This window comes from Morone saxatilis, unplaced genomic scaffold (genome assembly GCF_004916995.1).
Source record: "Morone saxatilis isolate NCDOM2014 unplaced genomic scaffold, NCSU_SB_2.0 Contig24, whole genome shotgun sequence".
Classification (NCBI taxonomy): domain Eukaryota; kingdom Metazoa; phylum Chordata; class Actinopteri; family Moronidae; genus Morone; species Morone saxatilis.
Genome location: NW_023339807.1, coordinates 14,264,614 through 14,283,064, shown reverse-complemented (window position 1 = coordinate 14,283,064; position 18,451 = coordinate 14,264,614).

Genomic DNA, 18,451 nt, shown 5'->3' with positions numbered 1-18,451 from the left:
GGAGTAATTAATCAAATCCTGTCATCTATCTGTAATCATTTACATCTCTGCTGCTTACTATATGTCTGTCTGGCAGTCTGAATGTGTGTGTGTGTGTGAGTCACCTACACCATCTGGAGTATAAGAGAGTGTGCAAGAGCATGTTGCAACGCAGAGGGGGTCCTCCGAAAACACACAGACACATTCTAACATCCCCCTCAAGCTGCAATGCATATTTCTCACACACACACACACGCGCACACACACACACACACACACAAGCACGCACATACACAGATTTATATGTTCATTACTAACCGTAATCACAGCCTACATCTCGCACCTGTGTTCTCGTCTCTGTTACATGCTTGGAGGTGTGTGTCCATGTATTTGTGTCTGTGTTTACATGACGAGTGCTGCTGACAAAGGAATCCCTCATTTCAGGTGGCAGGAACCACAAATACTTTCACTTTGCACTTTTTTGTAACACACAACAAATATTTTAAAGAAAAAGAAAGATTTTCTTTAATTTTTGCTTTGGACTTTATTTGATAGTTGAGAGACAGACATGAAACAGTGGGGAGAGAGCAAGGAAGATGACATGCAACAAATATATATAGTACGTAGTAACATAGCACATGCTTTAGACCACTAGACCACAGACACATCCCTGCAAAATCCATTTTTATGCAATTGTATTATAGTAATAATTTGATTTGGTTTTCCTATGCTGTAGGAATACATCTAATCTTTTTCTTGATTCATGATTTTTCTTAGTACAAATGACTAAATTGTCAAGATTATTATTGCTACATTGCCGTCAACCCACCGTATTTTATAACCTTTTTAATATCTTGTAAGTACATACAGTAGAGCGCTGATGCATGTCTCTTGCTTGTGCCACGACTGTGAGTGGATTTGTAACTTTGTATGAGATGTGCAACATGTTCTGCTACAATACCTAGACCACAAAATATATATTTCGTCAGTGCCATCCAAGAGGACCTAAATAAGTATTTTCAACAAGTCCTCCGAATGAAATGAGAAAATATGTTGTTTGACCTTCAGAATGACACATAAACCATATTTCTGATCTGATGCCCTTAACGACAGGGTCATACCTGCCTTCCACAGCTGTCACATATCATTGTTGCAAAATAAATCTGTTATATGACGTGACGATGCTATGGTTAAGGTTTGGTTAGATCTAGGCACAAAAACAACTTGGGTAGCTCCAGGGAAAGATCATGGTTTGGGTTTAAATAAGTACTATGTTATGGTTAGGGAAAGACCGTGTTCATACTCATACAGCAGTCTCTTGAGTGTTAAACTCTGATGTTGAGCTAACCCATCCATCCATCCCTACCTCCCCGCTACACAGACTTCCTCCTCTGCTCCCGTCATTATTACTACGGCTCCCAGAGGGGTTTGTGAGGTCTTTGGGCAGTTGCTGAAATGACCGATTCTGTCATTCTTTTTGACACATCTAATTTCTGAGGTGTCACTTCTGTGGAAAAGGATTGAAGACAACTAAAACTACATGGTTAGGGTTAAAAAACGACCACATGTATGGTAAGAAAACCTACCATCCATTAAGTACCGTAACTATCCATCCTTTTAGATGTAAAGCACCAAAATAAATCAATCAGAAAATCACATATTTGCCTCAAGGGCTTTATGATCTGTACAACATACAACATCCTCTTCCCCTTACACTCAGTCAAATCGATCAAATCATAGACTCTATTGTTCTGCTTGTCTGGCATTTGGGAGCCCTCTGACAACTGTATCTTCAAAGACAAACATAAAGTTAGGGGCTGTATGGCAGTGTGTACATGAGCATGAAAAAAATTAAGATTCAGAGGAGCTGTACAGACACTGAAAGTTTGCTCAACGGTACTCACAGAGATCTGAGGTCTTGAAAGAGATGCCAGCATGCCTTTAATTTAGTGAAGTCCCAAGGCAAGAGAGGGCTTAGCTTATAGGATGACGCAGTCTGAGGCTGCATACACACTCGAGGACAATAACCTTGATCATGGGAACTCTTCAGAATTCATCACTGCTTGGTATGTGATTTATGTCTGAAAGAACATCTTTCAGGACACACAGAGAAACACAGGAGGATGCTCTACTCACAACCTAAAGGCAGGGCTTCCCTTGTACACTTTTCTCTGAGAAGACACTCAGTAATGTCATTACTATAATCTAGAGACTTGTTCAGGAACAGTTTCAAAAGAAAGAGCTGCAGCTGGGATGTTTCCTTTTTAAAATCAATACAGGAAATAACCTCCCAAGACAAGAGTCGAGTTGTACTGGGAAGTGAAACAGATGCCTCTACTGTACATGTTGTAAAGTGTGAAGATTCTTCAAAAGAATGACTGGTGAGATGACTGTGATGAGAGCCTGACACGTGCAGAAGACCAGTCAATCAGACATCCACATTCAATATGAATACAGTCACAGGGGACATAGAAACACAAAAACTGCATTGATGGAACTATTTAATGAACACACACATATTTATTGAGCCTTGATAGAATTTCACCAGGTGTAGATGAATAAGAAATACAAGTAATAAGTACTAAAACATGCTGAGCTTGACCTTAATTAACTCACAGAATCACATTCACCTCTTTGCTGTGCATTAATGGACTGCAAATGTGTGTGCGAGTGTGTGAGTGTGTGTGTGTGATGGTTCTTTTATCATCTACATAAAAATGAGAGGGCCACTGCATGGTTCCCCCTGAGAAAAACACACACACATGCTTTCAGCCACAGATTGGTTTCAGTTTGTCTGCCAGTGACTGTGTTTTTGTGTGTGTATGCTCATATTTGAATGTGTCTCTATATGTGTGTGCCCTTTTCCACACTATTGTTTACATGTTAATCTCAACAACTCCATTCACCAAATCCCTATAGCTCGGCATGGGGTAAGCATGTGCGTGTGTCTGTGCAACCCTGTGTGTGTGTGTGTGTGTGTGTGTAGTTCAGAGCAGACGGTCTATGGATGTGTTACCATTGTGTTTGACCCCCTGTAGTCTGTCAATTATATCAGTGACCACGCTGAAGGCAATCCACTCATTTACTCATGAAACAGACATTAAAGAAATAATAAACTAGTCAGATGTTCATTTCATTCTTTCAGAAGCTCCAGGAAACATAATCACAAACATTTGACAATGTCTTTTCGTGAAACAACGTTATCGTGATATGGTTTCTATACATGATAGTTCATGTAGTATTAGTAGTGCAGTGGACAGCCTTTGTCTGAATTCATTCACTATGTTTACAGTATAGTTCTCCTCTAAGTTCTGCCATACAGAGTTTTATAATTGGTATGTGATTATTTCAACATATAGGGTTTGGTTTTTATCATATAATGAATGTTGGTTTATTTTAAATGACCAAATAAAAGAATTCTGCAAAATAGTTGTTCTCAAAAAGCAATGTAAAATGTGTTTTGGCTGCAGAAATCTCCAAATCCTGAAGTCCTTAATAGTTAAAGTACCTGCCAGGTTTATTACAAAACATATCTGATGCACATCATCAGTTGTTGCAAAAGCATGCCCTTAAGTATTATACTATAAAAACTACACAAATATTTTTTTAAGAGTTAAACATAAATATGTGTGACAATTTAGTGATAAGTCATTACAAATGACAAGTATGCAAAACACAGTACAGTATGACCTGATGATCGGTTAGTTAAGGAAGCCATCTGTATCTCCCACTAATGGAAAATGAGATGTATTGCTTTTTTGCACCAAGTTGCAGTAGGTAATGTTTATATCTGAGAAAGACAGTTGATTGTTGAGTCTTTGAGTATGTTATAACCTGGGAATGAGACACAACAGTGTTTCTTGGCTCTGATTGGTTGTTTTCACTCAGCCGCAGTGGATTCTTGCAAATAGCATTAGGAGCACAAGGAGAAGCCAGAGGAACCTGCTTTCTTTCCCAGATTATCCGTCTCATGTTCTACTGTTAGGATGTAGTGAAAGTTAAAAAAAGGTTTACAAAAAGTTATTTATATAAAAGTTACGTACTGCAGCTTATGTGTGTTATCTGTTTGTCATACATTGGCAGAAGAACAAAAAGAACAGGTAGATAGATAGATAGATAGATAGATAGATAGATAGATAGATAGATAGATAGATAGATAGATAGATAGATAGATAGATAGATAGATAGATAGGTAATAGGATAAGATATTCCTTTATCTTGTCCCACAATGGGGAAATTCCCAATGTACAGAGCAGTGGATAAGAGAAAAAAACAGGTATTAAAAACAGGTAAGAGTAGGAAATATACTATAATATAATATAGACACTATGTACAAGAGAAAAAACAGTAAGAATCCACAACAGATAACACAAATAGTAGCAGCAGTTGCACATGGGCAATAGATTGCATAGTGAATATGGTATGGAACATGCAAAACACTTTCTCACAACAAATCAAAAGGATTTCCTGCTCGATTGAGCACAAAACATGTATATCAGCGAAAATACATGTAGGACATGTAGAGAAGAAAATAGCAAATTTGAAAAGGTTACCAAATCAAGCCTATTCAGCTAAAGAAATTGGATGAAACTGTAATAAAAATTCATCCACACTTCATGAATCTCTCACAGTGATGGTTATGCTCTTTTCATCCTTTATATATTTTCTGACACAGCCTGCCACAGAGAGCTATCAGATGACTCTTAACTCCCTCACTGGTGGACACTTGGGGGACAGCGTCCAATCACAGTGCATATAGACAGCGTCCAATCACAGTGCATAGGCACTGAATTTCTCTATGATATCAGATATCATATCCTGTGTTATCCTGCCCTTTTATGCAAATCAAGTTCAAATAAAGTTCAGCCAACCTGAATCAGCAGCAATATTCTTATAAAACAATAACTGAATACAGAGGTGAAGGAGACACAGAAACTATGGCCCTCATTCAACTTGATGATATTGGCTACAGGGTGCTTGAAGTTTCGTGCTTGTTTTTCATTTGATTAGAAATCTTGTTACTAAAAGAAACATTAAATAGGACAGCCTCACCGCCCACTATGTCAGTTTAGCCTGTCTGCCCTGAGGCGAGCTAAGACAGTAAACTGGAGACAGAATGTGGTGACATGTTGTAGGATTTATGAGGCGGGCAGACGGGTGCACTGCAGCAAGTAAAAAGAAGGAGACATCAGGGCCAAAGAAAAACAAAGCTATACTTAGATGAGAACTGAAGACACGAAGTGCATGATTGGATGCTTCTGTTCTGTTTCTGTGCTCGCTTGAAACGTCTCCATTTCATATTTAAGCAGCCCTTCTGTCACATTACTAAATCTGATGACCTTGAATATAGCATGTTTAAAAAAAACTTAACTTAAAATAGTGCAACACTGATATAAAAAGGCAAAATAAATAACATCCCAGGCTTTTTCATCCTGTTTTAGACTCAGTACAGATCTGTGCCTGTAGCATACTTCTAAATTCTCATTTCCTTACAGTTTTCTTTCCTCACCAATTCTTTCAGTACTCTGAAACTTTCATAAATGGAACTGAAAAATTAAGTTTGATTATGTCGTTACTAACTGTAACTGGATCAAACACATGAACAAAACATGATAACAATATACTTTCTGTCATCTTAAAGCTCATAGGGTATATGTACTTGCATCCCGGTAGCCCTGGACATCATGATTTTACATCCATTGCCACTATTCAGTGCAGGGAGTAATGTGTCCTTCATTTAGCGAAGTGATTTAGCACGTTTAACTTTGATGCAGGAGATAAAATTTGCATCCCTTCACAGCCCTGCATTTAATGTTTGCCTTTTGTAACCATTGCCATAACCACAATGTGTTTCTAACCTTAACCTTAACATTGTCATGCAGGGATTTATGACATTGGATGTAAAAATATGTTTTCACTGACTTAATCTTGGCTTTTGCAGAATCCAATAACAATGTTCTTGTTTGCTGATAGGGCCAGTAATTAATTAAATGAAAGCATCATATAAGAATCAGTTTTATGGTTCAGTAACATCATTATAAACCAGTCTTTATTTTCTCTGTCTTAAGCTGATATTTAGCTTTCATAATGACTGAGTAGCTCGACATATACAATACAAATACAAGACCTAAATCGTTATATTTCACTGGCCTATTAATTAGCAAGCTCCCAGATCCTAATTGGACCCTCAATTAGGGTTTTAATAAAAGCAGGTGCACTGGAAAGGTCAACCAATTAGTGTTTATAAGACACCGCTAGTATCAGTAAGCTGAATATGTACAGTACTATATTACCTGCGACAGGTGCTTAATTAGTGATTGATATGTAGGCCATTTCTAGTGACATTAAAAACCACAGACATTTCTAAATTTTATAATTTATATTCACTATTGATATTCTCTAATTTAGAACTTACATGAACGTTCACACTCAGAACTATAAATATCAAATAGTCCATAATATTCAATCTGTTGGGGTTATGAGATAAGAGAGTGGCTGAAACATATATTTTCATCTACATTGTCAGTTTATTCGACTCATTGTTGAATAACAGGTAATAACTCCTCCAATACAATAATCCACATAATATTTGTGTTACATTAACAACTGAGCAGCAAAAGGTCCCATAACTGTTGTGAAGTTCTTGTCTGGGGAATGAATGTGATATTCTAAAAACAAAAACAAATTTGAGTTGCCAGATTTTAGTTTTGGTTTCAAAACTATAAAATAAACCAAGTGTAAAAAATGAGAAAGTGATACAGATAAAAGAGAATAGATTTCACAACTGCTGAGAAACGAGAAGAAAATCAGAGAACATTAGCATAGCTGCTCTTTGTCCTCAGTCTGTTTCTTCACCCTCTGTATCTAATGAGTAACCAATGGTCTGCCAGACAGAGATGTGTGTGTGTGTGTGTGTGTTTGTAGTCCTGGTGTTGGCCTGCCTCTCCCTATGGACTATAGTGTGACAGTTAGATGGATGTTGCCCTCAGACACCAGCTGATTACTGCACATGCAGTCAAAACATACAACGACAGAATAGAGGTGAATGACCATGTGTCAAAGACATGTGGTGCAGATTCATTGTTTGTTTTCTGAAATGTAAACAAATAATGTAGAGCTGTCTGCTTTTTAACGTGCCCTGGTCTGACATTAATAAAGGTCTACATATCATTAAGATCTAGAGGACAGTTTTATTTCTAAAAAGCGGGAGACGGGCAACCGGGGAGCTATATTTTTTGGACCATATCAGCACACTATTCCCTCTTCAAATGACTGAGCTTAAAAGCTTCAGGAAATCCTGACTCACCCTCATAACGGAAAACTTTAACCTTTCTGGACTGTTTAAGCAATAAAGAAATGAATATCACTTGAAGAGGGGGACAAAAAGGAAAAAACTTACCTTTCAAAAAATGCCTTAAAGACAGAAACGTCACATGTGAGTTTGATATCTAGACAGCAAATGTTAACAAACGACAAAACATAACGAAAACAAAAAAACATTGACTAAATGAGTAGCTTCAGGGTCAACGATGCACTCTGTCACGTAAGACGATGTTACCTCACATGCATTTCTTCACTGCAAACTGCTTGCAGAAGTTTATTTTGGCTGAAGTATTGAGAAGTTTTGGACTTTGTGAAGTTATTGGGGAGTGTCCTCTGATTGATGTGAACAGTTGGCCAATTAGCTGCAAAAGTCTGTGACTGATCCCAGGGTGGATGTGGAAACAAACATTATCTAAAGCCGACAACCTTTTATGAGGAGAATCCTATTGGTTTGAAAGAAAAAGACATAAGCGGGTACATGGTGAACTGTCCCTTCCTTGTGAGTAAACTTACTGACTCTTTTGAGTGGACAACAGATCGTAATTACCAAGAAGAATTCCTTCCTCTACATATGGTGTCTCCATCTGGGGAATGTGATATGAGACAGCTAGTTATGTAGCTATCCAAATAATTCATCTGCAACCTGACAAACTTTATACAGCAGTTCTTTACCATATACAGTGCGCCTATATACATTAACAGTTTCAGTGTATGTATCCCCTTGTAGACATGTTATTGTCAACATTATCACATAATTTCACAATGTGAATATTTTCTCATTCTGTATACATTTACACAATATTTATTATAACAGTGATGTTGTCCATTGTGTATGTTTATACAGTTTAAACTCTTATTTGCTCTGTGGCAGCATATTTTCTAATATAGAAAATCTGAAACATCACACATATAATTGCCAAATGATATCTTTGCATGCCTGTAAACAATTACCAGTATGGTTGAAATTACAAAACATGAGGCTTCGTTTCATGTTAAGGGTTAAGCTTTTTGATTCTCGTTGCAAAGAAGAGGTTACTTCAGTCAAAGGGATTCTTATCTCTCTTTAACAAGAGAAACCAAAATAATGAATGACTGCATGAAATACTGAAAGCTTCAAAATAACTTGGTTGTTTTGTGTCTTAAAGCAATCAAGTGAAATTCAGCCATCAATAATAATTATTTGTTTAAATTATATTAATCTCAATAATGAGATCATGTTTTATGGATATTACAACATTAAAACATGGCACTTTTATTTTGAGTTTTATTTTTTTTCCAATTTCATCTCCCTGGCTGTGCTATCTGCTGTAGATAAGAACCCTTTTCTTCTTAGAGTCACATGGCAGGAAGCCAGATGCGGCACAGATGACCTTTATAAGTTAAACTTCAATAACTTTAAGCTTTTGGCAATAATTGCAGCTGTGCTTGGTCACTATCGACACATATTTATTTAAAGAAATACAAATATCATGTTATAAAAGGGTGAGCAGCACTATTTATAAACTCTTTACATGAAATAATTGTTACAAAAAAGCTCCTGACACATCTCAAAGAAGTGTAGAGGTCAGGCTCCAAAACACCATCTCATTTCTCATGATGACATTATTAGTAAAGGTCTTGGCTTCCCTGTCTTCTAACTTTGGAGTATAATTAGTCATGATATGTATTTTACCAAGATTGTATAAGTAATATGTCATTTTTTAAAATTGGACTTGCTGTGTGTGAAAATAAAATTCAAGCAAAACTCTGCACTATATCAGATTAATAGCCATGTGCAGCAGAGCAGGCGGCACGGCTTAGAGCCAATTGTCCCTTCTGCTCATACAGACAGGGCCAACAGCCAATTAAAGCCCTTGTTCAGGTTTTGGGCCAATTAGAGCCATTGGTCAGAGCACTGGACAAGTATGAAGTATTGGTCAGTGCTTTTACCCAAAACTGAAGCTTCGAATACAGGATTGATCAGTCTGCTTTGCTTCTTGCTTCTCATGGAACCAGAACATCATAACATCCATTTACTTTATCAATTATCTACATCACATCATACTGTGTGTGTATTGTTCAGTGGCATGAGATTCAATATGCTGACTAATGACCCATTTTACACACGCAACAACTTAACGTTAAGATTACATTAAAACACTAACAGGCATAAAAGAAACTAGGAACCACATGCCACCACATGTACCGAGTGTACAATATCTGTACACGATGGTCACGTCGAGCTGTCCCTGTTGGCTCATCCTGCTCTGTCCTGTTGTGGACAAGCACAGGTCGAGGCTTTTAGCCAAGAGAGGAGAGCCATCAGTCAGCAGCTTGAGCCAATAAGACCCTCTGTTCTGCAGTGGGAGCCAGACAGAGAGGTCAGGCCGGGGTCAGGTGGTCAAGACTGGGGTCAACTGTCAACAGACTCCCGCAGTGACCAGCAGTAATAAATGTCACACACACACACACTCTCTCTAATGACTGGCAATCCTGTCCAACAGTGACCAGTGACTGTGACTGATTCTCTCTGCTGCCCAGACCTTCATTTATCACATGACCTGCACTGATTTGAACGAGCAGCTAGAAAAGCAGTTTGGAAAGAGCTCCAAACATCTTAATAATGCACTCAGCACCAGGGTCTCTGTAAGTGTATAAACCACACAGTATGAAAGCTATGTGTGATGACTTGCATGAACTAAATACATGCTCGCAGAAATCAAAAACAAGATAAAAAATGATGTATGGTGATGTACCGTGAAGACGAGTGGAGGGGGTTTTGTTTGATGCTAATCTTTTTCTCCCTTCTTTCAGGTGGCCTCTCTCAATAACACATCACGGATTCAAGCAGCATAAAAGAGCAATCACAGAACAATTTAACCTCTCCTGCTTCTGTGCTCACACTCTCACTGCGTGTGATGCCACAGTAGAAGTGGCAGTAACTGCCAATTCACAAAGCTCCCACTCGATGAATTCCTCACAAATGATAACTTTCGGGCCCCCTAGCGATAAAGTAATTTCTCCATCTCTCCTGTCGGGGGCTTGGGGGACAGCAGAGGGCTGTGATAATCTCATAAACAGAAGCTGTGTAGATATGGGCCATCTATTATGGCTGGGAACAGTAGCGTAGATAGCAGCATTTATTATCTGAGACAGCAGACAATACATTCTCATTCTGTGATACTACTGCTGACAGACACAGAGTGATCCATCTTCACCGACCGAGTGCAGAGAGAGGAGGGAAGAGAGAGGGAGCGACAGATGGGGGGTGAGGGAGGTACAGAAAGAGTGAGAGGGGAAGGACAGCAAAGAGACTGAGAGAGAAAGAGGGGGACAGAGTTGTTTAGAGAGAGGTGTGAAGAGAGGCAGAGTATATAGAGGAGAATTATTATTGCTCTGCTCTGCATTAGCTCTGCTTTTGTCTGCTGTGGTTACAAACAATCAGACATAACACACACACAAACACACACACACACACACATAGGGGCTTTTCCACTGGTTGATGTAGCTGACAGAGCACCGGTTTGCTGTTGCCTGAAGCTATAGCTAAATAAATAAATAGGTAGATATAGTGGTTTTATTGCCAAGCTGTTATTTTATTGCTAATACTAATATTTTAGTACAAACCAACTGCCCACCCAGCCTCTGTCTGGCAATCATTCACATTGTTTTCCTCAGCCACAGCTGCTGTATTTGAAGTGCTACTCATAAAGCATTACAGAAAATCATATGCACATTATGAGCACATTATTATTATAGTGCAATCAGAGTGTTGTTACAACAAACGCAACGTGAAGTTTAAGGTGTTGAATAGTTTACGAGGAATCTTTTAGAGTAAATGACTACATAATACACGCTGACTGTATGACAAAAACATTTTGTTGCTTTTCAAGCACTTTCACTTCCCTTCACTTTTAATGGGCCCACAACCAGAGTCGGTGGAAGTTGTTGACTTCAGTATAGCAGGAAAAACATAACGCCCAGTACACAGTGTCAGCGTATAGGTAGACACACCATATCTGCTTGTAATTTATCACAGTGGTCCTTATGTGAAGTGCTCACTAGTCACATAGCTAGATTCCAGGGAAGTAAGAAAGAATAAGTGGCAATATTGGTATTCAAATGTACTTAATTCTAATGCAACTACTTTATCTTTTTAAGTGCAGGTGTCTTTGAAAAAAAATGTTAGAAATACTGGGTAATATGCTTATTTGCTTTCATTTTGAGAGTTAGATAAGAAGATTAATATCACTCTCATGTCTTTGCATTAAGTATAAAGCTAGAGCCAGGAGATGATTAGCTTAGCTTAGCATAGAGACAGGAAACAGCTGGCCTGGCTCTGTCTGAAGGTAACAAAATTGTTTAATCTATTCACAAACAAACTATTCTTTGATTAACTATAGTTCACCCATTCACCTTGAACTTCTGTGTCCAGGAAGTCACTGCACCTGGCAAAGAAATAATTACAGCACTTAATTTAAACTACAAACTGTTGTTTTGTGTACTAATAAAACAAAGCAGATGCAACATGTTAATTAGTGAGATTTAAGGATGCTGATAGATGTATTGTTGAACTTTGGACACAATGCTAGTAGCTGTTTCCCTTTACTTCTAGTCTTTATGCTAAGCTAAGCTAATCGCCTCCAGGCACCAGCTGGAAGCAGAAAGTGTATTTCCCAAAATGTCAAACTATTCCTTCAAAAGATTTTAGACCAGGCAGTTTTTTCTCTTAGCCCTGGCACTCATGAACACTGGTAAATAATACACTTTTAATTTAGCTCTGCAGGTTTCTGGCATTCATGCATGGTGATGTTATGGAGGATGGGGATGTCTTGGCAGAAACCCTGCATCTTCAGAGAGAAGGAGCAGAAAGAAAGAAATAAGTAAACAAACAAACAAGCATAAACAGAAAGATAATAATAGAGAAGTTGGCAAATAGATTATAAGAAGTGAGACAGAGTGGGGATGATGGAACGAGTCCAGGTGATATTTTTATTTGTTTCTCACATTCTTCCATTAACTCAGAGGCTTGAGTGCAGAGACACTGGACTGAAAGAGAACAGGTATAAACAAAGAGAAAGCTGTGGCTTATTATCCGTGTGTAATGACAGATGAGAAGAGATGCAATTAGAATGAGCCATATGGATGATCATATGGTCATTTTATAATTAGCACTATTTAAAATAGAACACAGACTTGCATACAACAAGAGAAAGTGATGGTTGATTTACAAATAACTTTTTAAAGAGAGTGATTTGATTCAATTAACAAACAATGCAGAAGAGGGATTTCAATATAAATCTCCTTCCTCTCCAGGACTTGGTCCTAATCACTCATTATCATTCAGAAAGTTCTTCTTAAATTGGTTCATTTGTCATATATCATCTGTAGTCCAACCCACCACCTAACTTCTGCATTTGCATTACAGTGTGACTGACCTCATAGATCAGACACTGCTTCATCTCTTGCATCCACTGAATCACTTTTACTGATTTGAATTTGATTTAAATTTCTTGAGTATACAAACAGGTACCTACCCATGTTGCAGATGAATTCTACATATTCCAATAACAACTAGTGTTAATGATTAAAGGGCCAGTGTGTAACATTTAGGAGAATCTGAATTGGCAGAAATGGAATATAATATTCATAGGTATGTGTTAATTTGTGTATAAACGCCTGAAAATAATAACTGTTATGTTTTCTCACCTTAGAATGAACAGATTTTATTTATAGATGACATTGCATCAGTAGCCCAGAACTGACATACCAAACACTGGCTGTAGATAAGACCATTTATGTTTTCATGCATATTCATTTTGTTTGGTGTAGCGAGGGATTTGCAATCTACAACTACATCACTAGATTTTGCGAGGCGCCCGGGTGGCTCGCCTGCTGGAGCTGGCGCCCAGTGTGCCGGAGCTGGGTCCTTGCTGCAGCGGCCCGGGGTTTGGGTCTGACCTGTGGTCCTTTACTGCGTGTTGTCCCCTCCCTCGCTCTCCCCTTTCCTGTCACTCTTAAGCTGTCACTATCCATTAAAGGCAATAAAAGCCCCAAAATATATATATATAAAAAAGAGTTATAGATTTTGCAATAATACCAATGCTAGCTACAAGTTAATGTCATCATAACATGAAAAAATTGACATAGCTAATATTAGCTAAGTAGCTGTATTTTCATGTTCATGTGCAACTTCAATAAGGTTACTGTTCAGGTTAAAGTAACCCTTCAATGTGCTTGCAGAGGTTAAAAAAGTTTTTGAAACTGTAAAATTTAGTTTTTTTTGAGAGGCACAGCAAACACTTTATCATATAACTGTCGTCTTTTTTTGATTTTGGCATAAAAAAGTGTGGCCAGATGTGGCCAGGGATTGTCGCTGGAAGCTGCTCTTGTTCTGAGTTTTGCTCTGTCATCATGGCATTGTGGTCAAAAGACAGGTGGTGCTTATTTTTCTTCCAGGCAGCTGGCAATTTGGCATCTGCTGCAGAGGTGCTGCTCGTGCACTCTCCCCCCAACACTCAATCTCACATTTAGAGCAGACTAGTTGTAACGAAGGTGTGGCAAATATAATGAGGTAAAAAGTAGATTACTGCCTCAAAAATAAACAGGAGTAAAGAGTACAAGTACAGTTTTAAAAAAGGAACATTAAAAGTACTTGTTCCTAAAAACTACCTAGTAACTAGTAACTCGTTACTACCCACCTCTGCCCAAATGACAAACAAGAAAGCTGTTGCATTGAGGGAAAGATTTTCAGGGAGAAGTAAAGAAAGTAGAAATTAGGAGATGGGGCACTCAAGATGGTGGTAATATCACATACAGTAATACTCACATAATTTATCTCCACTGATCTCCTGAGGGAGCTATACAGAATGGCTTGTATTTTTCATTGCATAAACCGAAACATGATTTACTTTCAACAGTGTTGTTCCTTTGCACAGTGGAGCTCTTGCCTCCTTATGATCCATAAAAGGTCACTGCCACACAAAATGTACAATAGCGGCGACATTTTCACATAACACTCTCCAAACACTGGGGGAAACCCTGGAGACAAACTTCGCTGCCTGAGTGCCAGAATTAGAAACAGTCAAGTCCTCACTCAACACTCACCTTTATAGTTCACCTTCTCAGAGCTTTCTCCACCTCATTTATGTAAATGTGTTTCTTTTTACCTTCACACATTTCCTGTCAAAAATAATTTTCACATCAATCCTGAGGCTCTACACACTTTTTACAAAATATATGTCATGTTTTTGTGTGGTGAAACTTGAATTAAATCTGAATTTAAGTTAAATACGGCAGTACAGAGCCTTGTGGTGCCTCAGAGGGGCTCATGCTCAAGCTATTCTGTCTGTATTGTTTCATAAAACAGAGACAACTTGAAAATTGTCTCAGAAAATGAAATGTGAAAGGCTTAACACTTATTCTAAAAAAAAAAACTATTTTATGAGAATAAAAAAATATGATCATGTAATGGGTTCATTCAAAGGTCATTTAATTTCTCCATAATAGTGTGTGTTGGTAAAGTGTTTGCCCTCTGGAGGCATATAAAGTTGATTTAGCAGTATTGACAAAACATTAGAACATTTGAACAGTAGAGTGTTAGAATAGTAATGTCTCGCCCTGCTGATGAAACATCAGGCGGCTACTGTTGCTACAGCAGCGCCTCAGGGATACATACATACCAGGCTGTGTGTCTCTCTGAGCATGAATCTGTGTCGTGCATGTGCCCTCAGGGATGGCTATGTGTATCTGTGATCATGTCCGTGTGTGTGAACATGTGTGTATGAGTTTGTGTCCGAGAGACAGATTAGACACTATAGTGGTGTGGATGGAATAAAAGAATGAAACTGCTGATAATATTGGGAACACTCAGAGAGAAGGGGGGAGGTGGGAAGGGAGGAAGAGCACTGAGCCTCTGAATCCACTGAGGAACAATGCTGGTTTCTTTTCCCAATTTTCAGTAGAAAAAAAAATATCCGACCCGTGTTTGCAACAGCACTGAGGTCTGTGAATAGTTTATTGTTTTGAGCATTGAGTAGAAGAAGTTCAACAGTATTTTAACAAATTGCAGGGTTTAATGTTTTTCAGTAGTTCTTTGCATTGTTGCATTGTTATTAGTTAAACCTGCAATAACCGATTTTTGGGCCACAAGGGGGCAGTGAAACTGTGAACTTCGAGCACAACACTGACATATTATCTTGTAAGTTGATAGGGCAAACACATTAGGAAACAGTTGCCTATTTTTGCAGTTCCAAAACTTTTTAATGTCAAGGACCCCCACAGTAGATGCACATTAGACCATGGGCCCCCAGTTTGAGAGGATTTTTTCGTAAGGAATTCCCTCTGAGTAATTTTTGTTTTATTTTTAGGTTTAAAGATAAATACGTTTTTATTTCGATCAATAATAAAACATAATCATAAACATAAAGGATCATAAATTACAATCAGTCAACCCTTTTTTCTTCTCTTACTGTTACAACTATTCCTCCTTCTGCTGGGGACCCCCTGCAACTCACTCCAGGACCCCTGTTGGTCCCCATACCTCAGATTGAAAATCATTGGCCTAGTCCTCCTAATTAAATGACAAAATATGTTATTTATCTGTGCCCTCTAGAGCAACATATAGAAACATCATAGATTTATGTGATGTGTAATTATAGTTTGGTTAGGTCTAACCTGGATACGTTTAGAGAAACTCCACGCTTTGGGTTAAAATTACTACTTTGCTAAAGTTTGGGGACCTTCATCGTCACGGCGACAATAACAAACATGGGGTTTGTGTTTTGGAATGATTGTGACTGTTGGTTTGATAACAGGAAATGAACAGGAGTCTCCCGTGTTTAAGTCCGATGTTTTGTTTACTCGTCCATCCATCCCAACCTCCCCCCTACACAGACTTTGTTGGTCTTTAATAACGTCTCCTGACTTCTTCCTTTGTTCCCGTCACAATAACTATGGCTGCCAGAGGGTTTTGTCGCTTGAACATGAACATAATGTCATTTTAGGGGAATTGCTTCTGTCCTCTTATTTACACAACCAGCAGATACATTAGCATTCATTTCTGTTTCTGTTTCTGTCCGCCTGGCGATTTTCCCTCTCCTTTCACCTCTTTATTTGGTCTCCACGGACTCCTGAAGGAAATATCTAGTACACCAGCTAGAGATTTTTCAGCTGCGATGAGAGTGAATCCAAACAGTTGTGAGACAAAACAAAAAAACAATACCAAAGATACTAAAATGCCCAGTAGAGGTGAGGCAAACTGAGTCAGGTGATAATTCTTCCATTACTTTGAGATGTACAAACAGTAAATTTACCCATTGTTATTATAAAAGAATATTGATTATAGCAGCTTTAAGAGCAGGTTGTGTTTATTTCTTGAAAGCTTTTTTCATTCCTGATTAATCTGGAGGTAATGACACATTTGCCCTGATTTTATATGACTTGCTGGCTGCAACACAAGCTCACTGATGCTTTGTGGTCATGTGATCTGTGTCCTAGAACAAAGAACACCTAAAAACATCAACCTGATGCTGCCGTGACTGCCTTTGTACTGTACCTGAATGCGCGCTAAATAAGTAATGTACGTTTCAAAGCTTGCATTTGCAAGAACTGCTGAGACCTTATGTGTAGCTGGTATAATTTGCTTTGATTTATTTAATTATTTGCTTGATCTTGGCATTTAAAAGGTATAGAGACAGTCACAATGGACAGAGAACAAAGGGAATAGGAATTAAATTCTACGTTCCTGTAATGTCTTGTTAAATCTCATATGACCTGTCTCAACCATTTGCCCTCCTAAATCATGGCTGAAGTGTTCACTTTGTTACAAAATTCACAGTATTTCAATTCAACGTTTCTTCTGACTGACTTTATCTACGATAGTTTTGGTCTGTGCTCCAGAATAAACGGCCCAGTCTGTAAAACAAATACAAATGTTACCTGGAACACTTCCATAACCCTCTCTCATCCCTTCTTACATTTTCCCTTCCTTCCTTCCATCCCACCCCTTTCCAAAATATGTCTCTCTTTATCACATGCGACATCACAGGATAGGCCTGTCTGAAGCAGGTAATGATTTTTTGTTCTTATTTCTGTGTTGAGAGGGATCAGAGTAGTGCTGGTTATCAGGCCATTTATTACCCTGCCAGCTCGCCACTCAGCTGTCTGGGTAAATGCAATCTCTCCTGATTCACACAATTACCCCAAGATAGAGAGGGGAAGAGAAATATCCCTCGCAACGGCATTGTGGGTCAGAGAGAGTTTGGGGAAATACACAGATAGAGAGAAAGGCCACTTGCGGGCTTTTCCAACCAGGCTTGTATGTGCACAAGGGGTTGTTTGTTTGGTTAGTGAGAATATATGTGATGCTTATCTCCTACTACAGAAATAAATTCCAGGGGTATTAATCTACATCCTACTTTGCAGACTGTGAAATCTTTTGTTATGGATCCATTATGAACGTTATACAACTGCATTATACTTATTTAACTGGAGCTCATCACTTCCTAAACACCACATAAATCCTATATTCCTTCCAGATTAATTTAACTAATGAAGTGTTACGTTGGTTTTCTAGATCAGGCTGTAAAGACCAATGTGTGTGTGTGTGTGTGTGTGTGTGTGTGCCTTTCACAGTGAGAAATGCAGCGTGTTCTCTGGGTCAAACAATGACAGAAGGTATTACAATTAATACCATGTGGTGGATGAAATAATTCATTTACATGAAAACTGATCAGGCAGGGTTTCTACTGCACAAGAGGGATCTTTCTTCTATATAAATACACAAAATGAAAATAATGACAATAATAATCTACATTACACCATCAAAACTGTTTTTTTTATAATTGTTTATTCCTCTTAATATACTGATGGATATGTACTTGATATAGAAACATAAGTGTGGCCGGTCATTCTACTCCACACACGTACTGAACTAACAATTGATAAAACAATCTTTATACTCGAGTTCCATTTAGCTGGTTTTTATCTTTGATAAAGACCACATGATACAACCAAAAGCTCCAGAACAAGTGCGCAAGTAGACCTTGGAGATTGTGCATTTGTTAATGTTTTTACTGCTGTTAACAAGGTCAATAATTAACAAGAAGTCCAAGTGTTTAGAATAATGCAGTTTTTTATTCTGTATCCTCTCCTCCCCTCTCCTCTCCTC